General features: G+C 35.9%; 1 long non-coding RNA gene across 1 annotated transcript in view; it reads left to right on the top strand.

Moving 5' to 3' along the window:
• Window positions 1-11,727, top strand: part of LOC113482444 — a 17,516-nt gene extending 5,789 nt beyond the window's left edge. Inside the window, exons 2-3 of the long non-coding RNA XR_003398849.1 lie at window positions 1,206-1,289; window positions 11,611-11,727. This is a non-coding gene — a long non-coding RNA (uncharacterized LOC113482444). The remainder of the gene's footprint in view (window positions 1-1,205; window positions 1,290-11,610) is intronic.
• Window positions 11,728-11,934: the final 207 nt, after the last annotated feature.

The following is an 11,934-nucleotide window of genomic DNA, read 5'->3' as shown; positions in this document are numbered from 1 at the left end:
TTTTTTTTTTTTTTTTTTTTTTTTTTTTTTTTTTTTAAATACTACCTTTAAGATTTACATGTTGTATTTTAAATCTGAGTTTTTTATTCTACATTGGTTAGGTATTGCTAGAAGCCATTATAATAACAATATCTGAGGTGAAATAGAAGAAAAGATACAGTAGGCTCTCTTTTAAAGGATGCTTTTAATTTTGCTTTTACTGCAGATGCTTTCTGTCTCACAGCTAGGTGCAAACAAGATGCCTATTCTGATGAGATTTGTATAAAGGTAGTGACTTTTGTAAAATTTTAATTATAGAGAAATGCATACTGCTTTACTCAGCTTTGTTAGAAAATCTAATTTTTTACTTTTATAAATGCCTTTTATACAGTGTTTATATGGATTTTACAGTAATTGGAAATAAAAGTTTTTCCATAATAGAAATGAATGTTAAGAAAAAAAGTAATCTAGACAAGTACTTTATGTAACGCCAGTAGTTTCAGATGTGTCTGACCATAAACTAGCAAAGCAAGAATAAACAGGTTTTCTTTTGTCATCCAGAGAAGTTCCTGCCAATTTGCACCTGCACAGGTAATGTAAACCCCAAGGTTCTGAAAATTTTGTATGTCACATCTTGCTTCATTTAGTTCTCAGGGCTCCAGCTGAAGAGGTCACCAAGCACTTACTTTGGAAGGTTGATTCACCAACTGCAAAATTTTGCTGTCAAGAATAATTGTGGCTGTTTAGCCTGCATTTTCACTGCCAGGAACATTTCTTGATGTTCAGTCTGTATTTGACCTTCCTTAAATTCTTTGTATATTCTTGAAAAACTTTCATAAATAGGCTTGTATAAATCCTACTTCTTGGTGGTTTTTCTTAGTTCTTACTTCCTCTCACCATGGGTTGGTCCTGTTTCTAGCAAAACAACATAACTTTTTTTTTTTTTTCTTTTAATCCCTTAAAGAATTCTTTGGTTTTGGAGAGAGACTGTGTAAAATATGTGGAGCATAACTGCAATAGGTGTATATATTTTTTTTTTTTCAAGTGAAAATTCAAGTATATATTTTAAGGGAATGAGTAAGACATGGTAGGAAGCTTTCTAAGATTAGATTCTTCCGGGGTCAATCTCAATACAGCAAGTGTATTAAAGTTTTATGAGTAGTCTCTAAGTCCTAAAGCATTAACTTATTTCTGACCAACAATAAATATGTAATCTTTATCACTAGGTGCACAAGATCAGGAGATAAGTTTTGGTCCACTTTTTCTTAGAAAGCAAGGACCTCTCCTCATGACCAGTCTCAGCAGAAAATGTAAGTAGGTATCATTTTTTTAAATGCTTCCTATCCAGACAAATAATGGCTTGGTAAATGTGTTGGTTAATAACTAATAACGTTTCATTCCTCTGGAATATTCCCTGCAAATAGCTCAGTCCAATTAAAGTACTTGGTTTATTGATCTGTCTCCTGTTCTTTCTCTTTCATCTTGCTGCAAGTCCTTTCATCCTTCTTTTACTACTGGGATTCATCAGTTTTAGTTTACATCTGCATTTGCAGGTGACTCTGAAATACAAGCTGCTGCTTGAAAGTTGTAGCTTCACTGAGTAGGATCAGAACTTGTACTCAAAGGATGCTAAGGTTTCTGTCTCTGTTCCTGCAAAGTGATTACTCACATAATTAATTAAAACAACCTAGCATACATTTCCATAAGGCACTTCTCTGGGACTGTGGAAGGACCTAAGTGTAGCAAATCTTTTCTTTCAATTGTGTTTTTTTATGAAGTGAAGTGGCCTTCCACTGTCTTTGTGATTAAAACCATTACAAATCATATGCAGCGTTAGAGTGAGACAACCTGCCCTATGGTCTATTTATAAATTTTAGGGCCACATATTTATCTATTTTCACCAACAGGAAAACACAGGTACAAAGCAGCAACAATCTCATTTTGCAAACATGGAAACTTAAACAGATAAGAGACAAACTACAAGTTAGCATGTGTGGAAATATTAGGAAGGTGCCTACAGTACATCTGGGACGTTCAACACTTGTATCTTTACGTGAACAAGCGATTGTTCCTCTGGCTGTTTGTATTTGCCTAACCTTCCATTGTCAAATAAAATCCAGAACAAAATACAATTTCTGTCTGAGACAAATATGACTGGAATCCCCAGAAAGAATCTAAAGGTCAGACCACCTGTTTTGAAATATTGCTCCCCTGTATCTACAAAGCCTTAGTGACATTAAACAGTACAATGTGTAAGTTACTAGAAGGTACCCCAGTGTTACATATTTAAAGCACAAGTTGTAGCCTGGAAATAAATAAATAAAGAAATTCTGTGTTGAAAAACTTCCAACTCTTACCAGTATTTGTGGACTAAGAATATTGTGGAAACTGTTTTCAATTTGGCAGCAGATGATCTCCAGATCTCTGATGCTCCTGGCACTTTGTCTGCTGGTCTGGTCAGATAGTCACTCTCAGCAAGTCCAAGGACTGTTGCTGAAGCTGAATTCCAGACTTATTTATTTTGAAAAGAAAAATGGTGATTGATTTACACATAAATGGACAAATACTTGCATTTTATAATTGTTTACACAGAGGTTAGGTAAACTGAATCATAACAAGGTACTTTTCTTCCTTTGAAATGGGGTAGATTTTTAATTAGCCTTTTTCATATTTAGGAAATATGGCACTATAGGAACCTTGTTGCTGCTGTTTTGGTTTTTTTTTTTTTCTTTTACCATGAGTATTACCAGGAGGCTTCTAAACTAACACTGAAATAATTTCTTGGGAATGTACTTAGATTAAATTAGAAGGTAATTTAACAAAAAAAAAAAAAAAAAAAAAAAAAAAAAAGACAAGTGTATGTAAGAATATTAATTGGAAAATATCTTTTATTAGGGACTTGCATGTAGGAAAGAGAATGGTAGTGATTTTCATGTTTACCAAATTCTCAAAGCTAGATGCATGCACACAATTCTATAACGCATCTGTCTACTAAAAAAATACACATAAAGGTTGTAGTGACACATATGATTACTAGGACTGTGAAAACAGAGATTCTGCAAAGCCATTTGTGGTAATGGGCAAAGTTTTTTTTAAATGTGCAGTTGTTAGCTAGGCAATTTCTATGCAGGGGAAAGATAGTTCTGGAAATCAGTGGAAGTCAGGCATGTGATCTCCAGGGATGCCTCTGAAAATTTCCTTCCTAGAGTTAATCAGTAAATGGGAAAACATAAGTGAGAGATGGGGTGAATATGTGTGTGCAAGTACTACAACCCCATACAGATGTAACTGATATTCTAGTCAGCAAGAGCGACAGAGAAACAGTGGAAGAGCAATTCCAGATAGCAAGCAGAGTTTTGTGCAAAAAAGAGAACTCTGAGGGGAATTACGGTTGAAATGAGAGATGTTTCCGTAAGTGACTGATTCCATGTTACCACAATAAGATTATGTTTAGTTTCTCAGGAGTCATTAAATTTCACTTCTCAACTACCATGGATTGAGCACATGATTAAGTCACCTTGAATCCAGCGATCATTTAAATGAGAAAAATCCAACGTTAAAATAATTGTTTTTACTCCATGTAACTCATAACATGCCTCTCTCTGTTAACACACTGCTGCCAGGAACCATATCAAACTGTTGGAAATTATATAGGAGTTCAAGTGTAAATGAGATTTTACCACTTTTACTTAACTATGCAAAAAGTCAAGCACTTATATTCTAAGCATATTTGTTTAGGAAGCTTTCCGTAATGCCGAGCAATTCTGAGAGAAAATGTTGATGTCAATATACTGTTAAAGGAAGCATTTAATTGCCTCTGTTGGTTACACCTATATTTCTTTTTAGTGGCTTGATCATTCAATAATGTACATGTAATTCAGTATAGCTTTGAGAAAGCAAAACAAAAACCCCACGTTTAATATATTTACAGGATTTCTTACAGTCACAAAACATCGAACAATCTCCTGTCAGGTGCTGATGATCACCAAGGTACAGAATCAAGCTTTGTTGAGGTCAGATCTTGGCCTCTGTTATCTTCTAAAGAAACTCTGGTTTACACTGAAAAACTTCTATTAAATTAAACTGGCAAAGCAGAACAGCTTCCTGCCGTTGATCTTATACTTGCAGAATGACACATTGGGTTGTCACTGTAGCAGAGTTAAGATCACACTTCATAAGATTAAATTCCTTGGTTTTATTTTCTTGTTCATATATATCTCTCAGCCTAATTGAGTTATGGTCTAAGCTTAGACCTCTAGTTTAGTCATAACAAACAAAACCCCAATAAGGCTTTGAAATCTTCAGCCTTATCAAATTTTTATCACTGGTATGAGCAGCTTGAAACGCAATTAACTTGTTACCAATATCAGGTTTTATTTATCCTTGAGCTCAAACCATTGATATTACTGATCTTCTTTAGGGCTAATTGCTCCACTGTGTAATCTGGGAAATTGTTACACTAGTTCTTTCCATGGCACTGATGTGTTTCAAACAGTATAGTACGAACACTAATAATTCCTCTGATAAGATTGTGTTCTAGGGAGATAAGGACATTTCATTGCTCAATGGGAAGTCACCTCTCACCATGACTTATACCTCTTTCTGGCCACATAGGAAATATTCCTCTTTCGACCCCTTGTATTAATTTAAACAGGGAGGTTACAAAGGTTGTCCTAAAGGTGTTTTAAAATCACTAAATATTTTACTTCACAGCTATGAGGTTAAGCAGAAGTGAAATGCAGAGCTTTGAGCCTTTCCTCCTTTGCAAGACTAGAGGAAAGATGTTTAATTGTTCTTTCAGCCAAAGTGTAATGTCCTGTGGTATCTTTTGACACATCATCTTTGAGTCTTCAGTAGGCAAAACACACACTGAAATAGTTTTGAATCTGTAGATGAGTAGATCCATGTTGATTTTTGATGGATAACAACCAGATTCCTGCAAAAGAAAGCCTGGGAAATAGTTATTTGTGAAGGTTGCTTCCTGAAAACAACTTGTAATAAGTATAGGCAAGGACTTTTTCTCCATCAAAATTAAGGATTCATTTTGTGTTGAAGATGGACTTTTTATGATCATACATTTTTGTTATCTGTTGCTAATAACGAAATACTCCGTCTTCCATCCTCCATTTAAGAGGTGTATATTAGATACAGGAGAATGTGGTTATACATGCAAAATAACAGCACTAAGGAAAACAAATTTAAACATCTAACTCAAGATATTCCCTACAGTCATATGTGGTAAAAACCAAGGCAGATTATTGAGTTGTCAGTGTGGAACTGTGAATGGAGGTGGTATCACCTGAAATGGGGTCCTAGCAAAGTCTGAGATTTCAGTACTTGATATATAAATACACAGAGCGCCAGGTCTGCTTCTGAGAGTAATGATAGTAATGTTATGGATCTGTCTTACGCACTATAAAAGAGATGCATGATGATTATCAGGAGGCAATAGCTGGTATCCAGCAAAGGTTTTTAGCAGCTCACACTTCATTATTTTAATGAAGAGATGGAAAAGTAGCCATTGAGAAGTATTTCTGCTTAATCAACAACAGTAGTTTTCACGCAGAAGCCACTATGAAAGGATTGCTGCATTGTTTACAGGTGATTCAGTGGCCTAATTTAAAAAAACCCCAGAGCTTCTAGTTTTTGCCTTCAGTATTATTCATCACTGTTGGTAAAACTGCAGTCTTAACACAAAAATAAATGCTAGTGTTTTATTAAATGGTATAAATGATTTTTAGTTAAGAATTATCTCCTTAAATTATATTCATGACCCTAGACTTGCTGATATTAATTGAGACATGCTGGGCATATATACAGACTTAATGTGGATGGTTTTAATGTGTCACTCTTTTCCATACAGGCCTGTAGTGTGGAAAAACTCATAGGTTTGATAGATTTTTGTCTTACTGACTATATTTGGTGTTGTACAGTTTAATGTCAGCAAAGGTTTCCATGTTCTACTGAATGCTACTGCAATTTATTGTGCAGTGGTTATTTCTGAACCCGAATGTTTAGAAGAAAGTTTCCATTGCCCTGTAGAATACAAACTTTGTCTACATGAAAGTCTGTATCCATTTAATTTAAGGAAGAATTTAAAATATGCTACTGTTCAACTCGTACAAAATGACTTAATGAGAAAGGTGAGCAGAAGATACAGAATATTAAATGCCTATTCTGTTCCAGTTTTCCCATAAAAGGTTAATTCTTTTTAATACAATTATTAAAACACAACAGGGGACAGGAACAGAATAAAGAACAGGTCAAAGAACTCTTACATCAATTAGATGCTTTCAGCTCAACAGGATCTGATGAGTTTTACTCTAGGGCATTTCAGAACTAACTAAAGCAACGTCTGTGTTTAACATTGGGTAAAATCCCAGAGAACTAGAGAAGGCCCAAAATAAGCATTATTTCCAAAGACAGATGGAATACAGAGAGTTTCAGGAAATATTAAGCAGGCAGCCTAATTACAAAATACAAAGAAGATGCTGTAAAATGAAATGATCCATATGTATATATGTAGAAACAGAATAAGCTGCTGATACGATAGACTGTCAAGAGCAAATCATACCTCTTCTTTGACTGCTCATAACATGCTAAAATGAAAAGGATGTGAGGTTAGGGTAGAGTAGTAGATGTAATAAAATTTTGGTAAAGATTTGTACATAGCCCTCTATAACATTTGCAAAAGCAAGCTGTAAGTACATGGTCTTAGTAAAATTGTTGTAAAACGTATTTACTTTATACAAGAGGTGGACACCCCCTCCCTGGTAAAAGCAAGTATCAGTATTTTCCTGTGATGGAAGGAATTTTTTCTCTCTGGGTTCAGTATTTGATGCAATTCTGTATCCTGTAGAAGAGTGAATTTTGTAGTCAGGGTGTCTGACTATACCTCTATTCCATTTAAACATTTTATAGTATATAAAAGTCAGTATTCACTGATTACAAGTAACTAAATTTGCACAATAACTTCATATGGTAGGATATCTGCAAAACCAAAAGCTGATATGTCCTATAGTAGAAATGTTCTGCCTTAAAACTTTTTCCTCATTTGCTTTTATTGTGTGTAGGTTCTTCAAAACAAATTATGACAGGACTGGCATAATACACATCCCTTCAGTGTGTTTTTGAGAAGCTTCCATACTCCTGGGGTTTAGCCACACTGTCACTTGGAATCTGCAATTTTCCTGTTTTCTTCAATGACAAAGGATTAAAGACCGATTAGGTTTCAATCTGAGCATTAATCCAAGCTTGGAACAGGTTTCTATTTTTCAGATTTATATTTGAATGTAAGCACAGTTCATTGTTCCAGCAAACCTTACACTTAATGTTTTTTTCTGTGTTCCCATGCAACAGCTAAGATGGCCATAATTCTAATTTTTAAAATGTTAGGTTTTTATGACACAATGGACCTACTAGGTCATCTCAACCTGAACCTTTAGAATCAAGGACTGTTTGTAAGGGATTTATGACTAGCAAAGAAAATTCCTAAAAGCTGATTTTCAGCATATTGGATTTATAATGGTGATCTGAAGACTGGGTTCTCATTGTAATATTACATATAATTGTATCACTTTTTGACATTATATTATATAACCTTTTTTTTTTTTTTTTTTTTTTTTTAGCAAATTGGTGATGAGTAAGACAAGATGCCACTTATTTTCAATTGCTTTAAATCAAAACTTGTAGGCTGCCATGGAGTGGGTGGGGAGGTGTGCGCTGCATTTCTCAAGCAGGGAATGCTGTTTGAAGCAATTACCTAAACGGCTTGGAGACATTCAAAGAAATCTTTCATATTGAAAGCATTTTCTGTTAAGGCATGAGACATGAATATGTCTATGTGGACAAGAGATAAGATGCTTTAAAATGTTTTTCAAGCATGTTTGGAATAAAAGCATAAGGCCCCTGGAGTTCATATCTTGAATTCCAACTTGGATGCAGTGTTTGTAAAGTCCCTCAGCAGCAATGGTGAATTTCAGTAGGAAAATGACTGTTGTTTATTGTTCTGAATTGTTTTTTTCTTTTTTTTCCTCCTCATTGCCTATAGTTTTTATGGTGTTTCCAGTTTAATACAATGTTTTGGTTTTTTTTTTGTTTGGTTGGGGTTTTGGTTTTTGTTTTCCTCAAGAGTTGAAATGCTGGGGTTTCAACCCCAAGCCCCAAATTAAGGCTGACATATGGGTGATTCCCACAGCCCTTCCCAAAGGGGGGTGAGTTTACCTTTAGGCTTCCCTCCAGGGTGGGGCCGGCCTTGCAGACAGAGCCATTGGGTAAATGAGCCCCAGGTGTCCCACATTAAGTCAGCAAAGGTCAGGTGTCCCCCTGAGGGATAAAAGCTGGGACCCCTTGCAGGTAGGGGCAGTGTCTGTCTGTGAGGTGGATGCCCTGTGCAGAGTTCCCTGTTGGGGAAGGACCTCCTGCCTCCCTGGGACTGGGCTCCAGTCAGGTCTGGCTTTTGTAAACGTGGGCTGTGTAGAGATTCAGTATGTGGCTTCCTTGGTCTTGTGTATTTGGCTTGTTGACTCGGTTGTCTCCCGTCCCTTCTATGGGAAACTGCATTTCACCATTTATTCCACCCATTGTTGGGGTCAGTGGGATTGATGTCAGTTATGTATAATCTGACTTGTTTGTACCCCCAGCACTCACCCATGTACTTACCCTTTTGTATCAAATACAATTTGGTTATTGGTTCATCTTTATGCTGGCTGTGTCCTTTATGCTAGGCCTAATAATTGGCAAAACAAGAGGTCAGTGGCATTGTTGACTTGCAAGCATATCCCCAGGCTCGGGACCTCAAGAAAACTTATGGGAATGCTTGTTCTTACAGTAAAAAGAGTCCTTTGGGATTTACCTTTCTAATTTTGGATAATATTTATTATTATAGCAGCCTGTAATTGTACTGATTTAATTCCACTCTGCGTTTGATGTTACACCTTTGGGAAGGAGGCAAATTTGGGAACTGGGACTTAAATTCATTACTTAAATAATTTTCTGCTTGCAGGAAGGAGCAGTTTGCCAGGGACAGCTTGTTGCCTTATAAGTCATAGCCTGACTTAAGAATTTTAACATCCAGCTGTTGCAGTCCCCGAAGAAATTCCCTCACTTGTCTCCTGGGCAGTCAGCTGGACGCATCTCGCACATAGGTGGAAAATGTCTCTGAAGACAATTTTAGCAGCAGGAGTACTTTGGTCTTCTCAAATATGTCTGTACTACTAAGTTTCCTTCCCATGAGGTTATGATTACAATAGGGGCATCACAAGTGGGAACACAGGTCAGAGTTAGCTATGCCACTCAAATAAACCCATCAAATGCCTTCTTTTAGATTGTTGGGTTTTTTTGTTTTGTTTGTTTGTTTTGTTGTTGGTTGTTTTTTTTTTTTTTTCTTTCTCTGCTTACAAAAAGGAACTTTATATTCTCAGGAAGAATAAATCTATGTAAATACAAAGTAGCTTAATAAAATATCAGTATATAATAAGAATGTTTTTTTAAAAGCTATACCAGGCCCCACACAAAGTCTCCCAGATGTTTATTTCTTCTAGTCTTCATTGATTTAGGACTTGAAATGAGATAAAAATGTTTATTTTTGAACATTTCTGTGCTGTTCATTAATAAAATGAAGGTTTGGTAATTAGGCTATGATGACAGAAACTAGATATGCATCAAGAAATCCCATTAATTTCTAAAAATGTGATCTTTTTAGTACTGGTTTCATTCAGTATTACTAATATCAATTTATTAGTTGGCAAGGTTCTTCTCTCCTGTGTACAGAAAGTGGAAAATGGTATGATTATAACTATTATGCTGTTTTACATAAAAGAAAGCTGAAATACGAAGAAAAAACTAAATTCCCTGAACTTGTATGATAGAATGGGTTCCAAGAAGCATTAAAATCAATAGCCATTGCTCCTGTAATCAGCCTATCACAAAATACACAGTGCACAATCCATGAACTTGTATTTGCATAGATTTACATATGAATAAAGGATGATTTATGTTCAGCAGTTACTGTAAATATTAAAAAATCCTGGGCTTAACATACCTAACAACAATAGAACTTCAGAAGACCAAAAGAGTCCAAGAGGGATTGCATCTTTTAGCGACATTCATATAGTGTTTTAAAATTGTATTAGATAATACTGAAATTAAAGACATAGTTTACAAAGGTGTTTTGGAACACAGCTTCTATCATGCTTTAGTGTGGAGGTGGGAGAAGTTATTCTTAGCAGCTAACTTTGAGAAAACTGCTCTCTCTGGATCTTCTTGGTCATTGAATGAGAAGACTATAGCTAAAATTAAGAGCCATTAGAGTAGCTTCAACTAAAACCTGACTCTGAACCCTTTCCTGGAGGAACTCATTGCTTTCTCTTGTCTTGAGAGGGAATGTAGACTGGGAGAGCTAAGGTCACGTTTCTGAATACTTTTTTAGGTGCAGAAATTTATCTGATGTTATGAAGTGTGCTCATTACAGCAAATTTTATACAACCTTCTAAATTCCTGCTGTCATGCAGCCACAGAAGGCCTGAATTTCTGATTTTCTGTGACCTCTTTATGCTGTTGGAGCAGAATAAAGTGACTCTGTAGCAGGCACATAACTGCTGACTGGGCAATCTTGCTCTTGGCATAAAGCTGGCAAAACAACTTTACGCTTTGCTATGGCAGTCCCCATTATTCTGTCATTTTAGGAATAGAAAAGAAGAATCAGCCATTGGGATGGAGAAGCTGGGAAGGAGGATTGAAGCAGATGATGTCAGAGATGAGGAGATGGCAGATGTGAGACCTAAATTTATATTGGTGGAAAGCCAGGGTACAACATGCTCCATCTGCTCCTGACTGCATGTGACCCAAGCAGCTGTGAACTCTGTATTATTAAGTGGAATTTACCCTCTAGGGTAGGAAATCCCCCTCTCAGCAGAGGAAAACAATTAAAGAGACAAGACTGGGGGGAGAAAAAAAAAAAAAAAAAGTTGTTATGAATAAAACAAGAACTGTAGCATGCAGCAGAAAGCTGAAAGCAGTGGTGTTCATGCTTGTAGGAGATGACCTTTCCTAGACAGCAACAGGGTTCTCAACAGTTTGTCAAAACCTGTCAGATATATGCATATCTCTGTAGGAAGGTCTGCTGCAGGGGAAAAGTTCTGGTTTCTGTCTGCTTCCAGCAAGAGCTTTCTTGTCTTCTGTGTTTGGCAAAATTTTCTAAAAGTAGACAGTCTTCTTGAATGCTGTTCAGCTTCCTTTCTTCCAGGCTGCTTTCAATAGAACTAAAACAAGTTACATTTAAACCCTATCCAGATTGCATTTTTCTTGTTTTTCCTGAAAGCCCAGACACCCACTGTCCATTGGTAGAGAGCGAGCCGAATTAAAGTCTGTTTACAAGAAACAGAAATGTATGCCATATTTTACAAAATGTTGTGAATGTCCTAATATTTTGCATTGTAGGAGCTTGGCTGGCTGTAATACCTCACAGAAATGTGCATTTCCTTTCCTCAAAAACCAGACTGCCTCATTAGAATAAAAGGAAGTTTTATGATGAGAACATAAAATCCTTCTGTCTATCCTAATATTTAGCTTAATAAAGACACAAAGAACAGTGAAAAAAATTAACAATAAAAATGTTGCTATCCCTTTTAGTAGAAGAAAAATTTCAAGATCATATCAATTTCAAGATCTTGTAATGCCACTTAATTGACTTGGAGAACTATGCACTACAAGAAGACATCAGTAGATGGTCTTTTAGGATGTATGTAATCAGTAGTTGCTTTAAATAAGAAGAGATAAGTCTCAGGAATGGCTTTATTCTGTTCAGAGAAGGACTGCAAATGAAATATTCTTTATTGCTGGAGTATTAAAGAGTTTACAGGAGCATAGAGAAAAAATAATCATAATAAGAGCAAGTAAATACTAATGTGTTTATGAAATTGAAGTGTCTCTAAAAACAGCTGCTGTGTGATGAAA

The sequence above is a fragment of the Athene cunicularia genome, assembly GCF_003259725.1.
Source record: "Athene cunicularia isolate RWA chromosome 7 unlocalized genomic scaffold, athCun1 chr7_part1, whole genome shotgun sequence".
NCBI classification, from domain to species: domain Eukaryota; kingdom Metazoa; phylum Chordata; class Aves; order Strigiformes; family Strigidae; genus Athene; species Athene cunicularia.
Note: the sequence above shows the minus strand (reverse complement) of the source record. Positions and strands in the feature narration are given on the sequence as shown.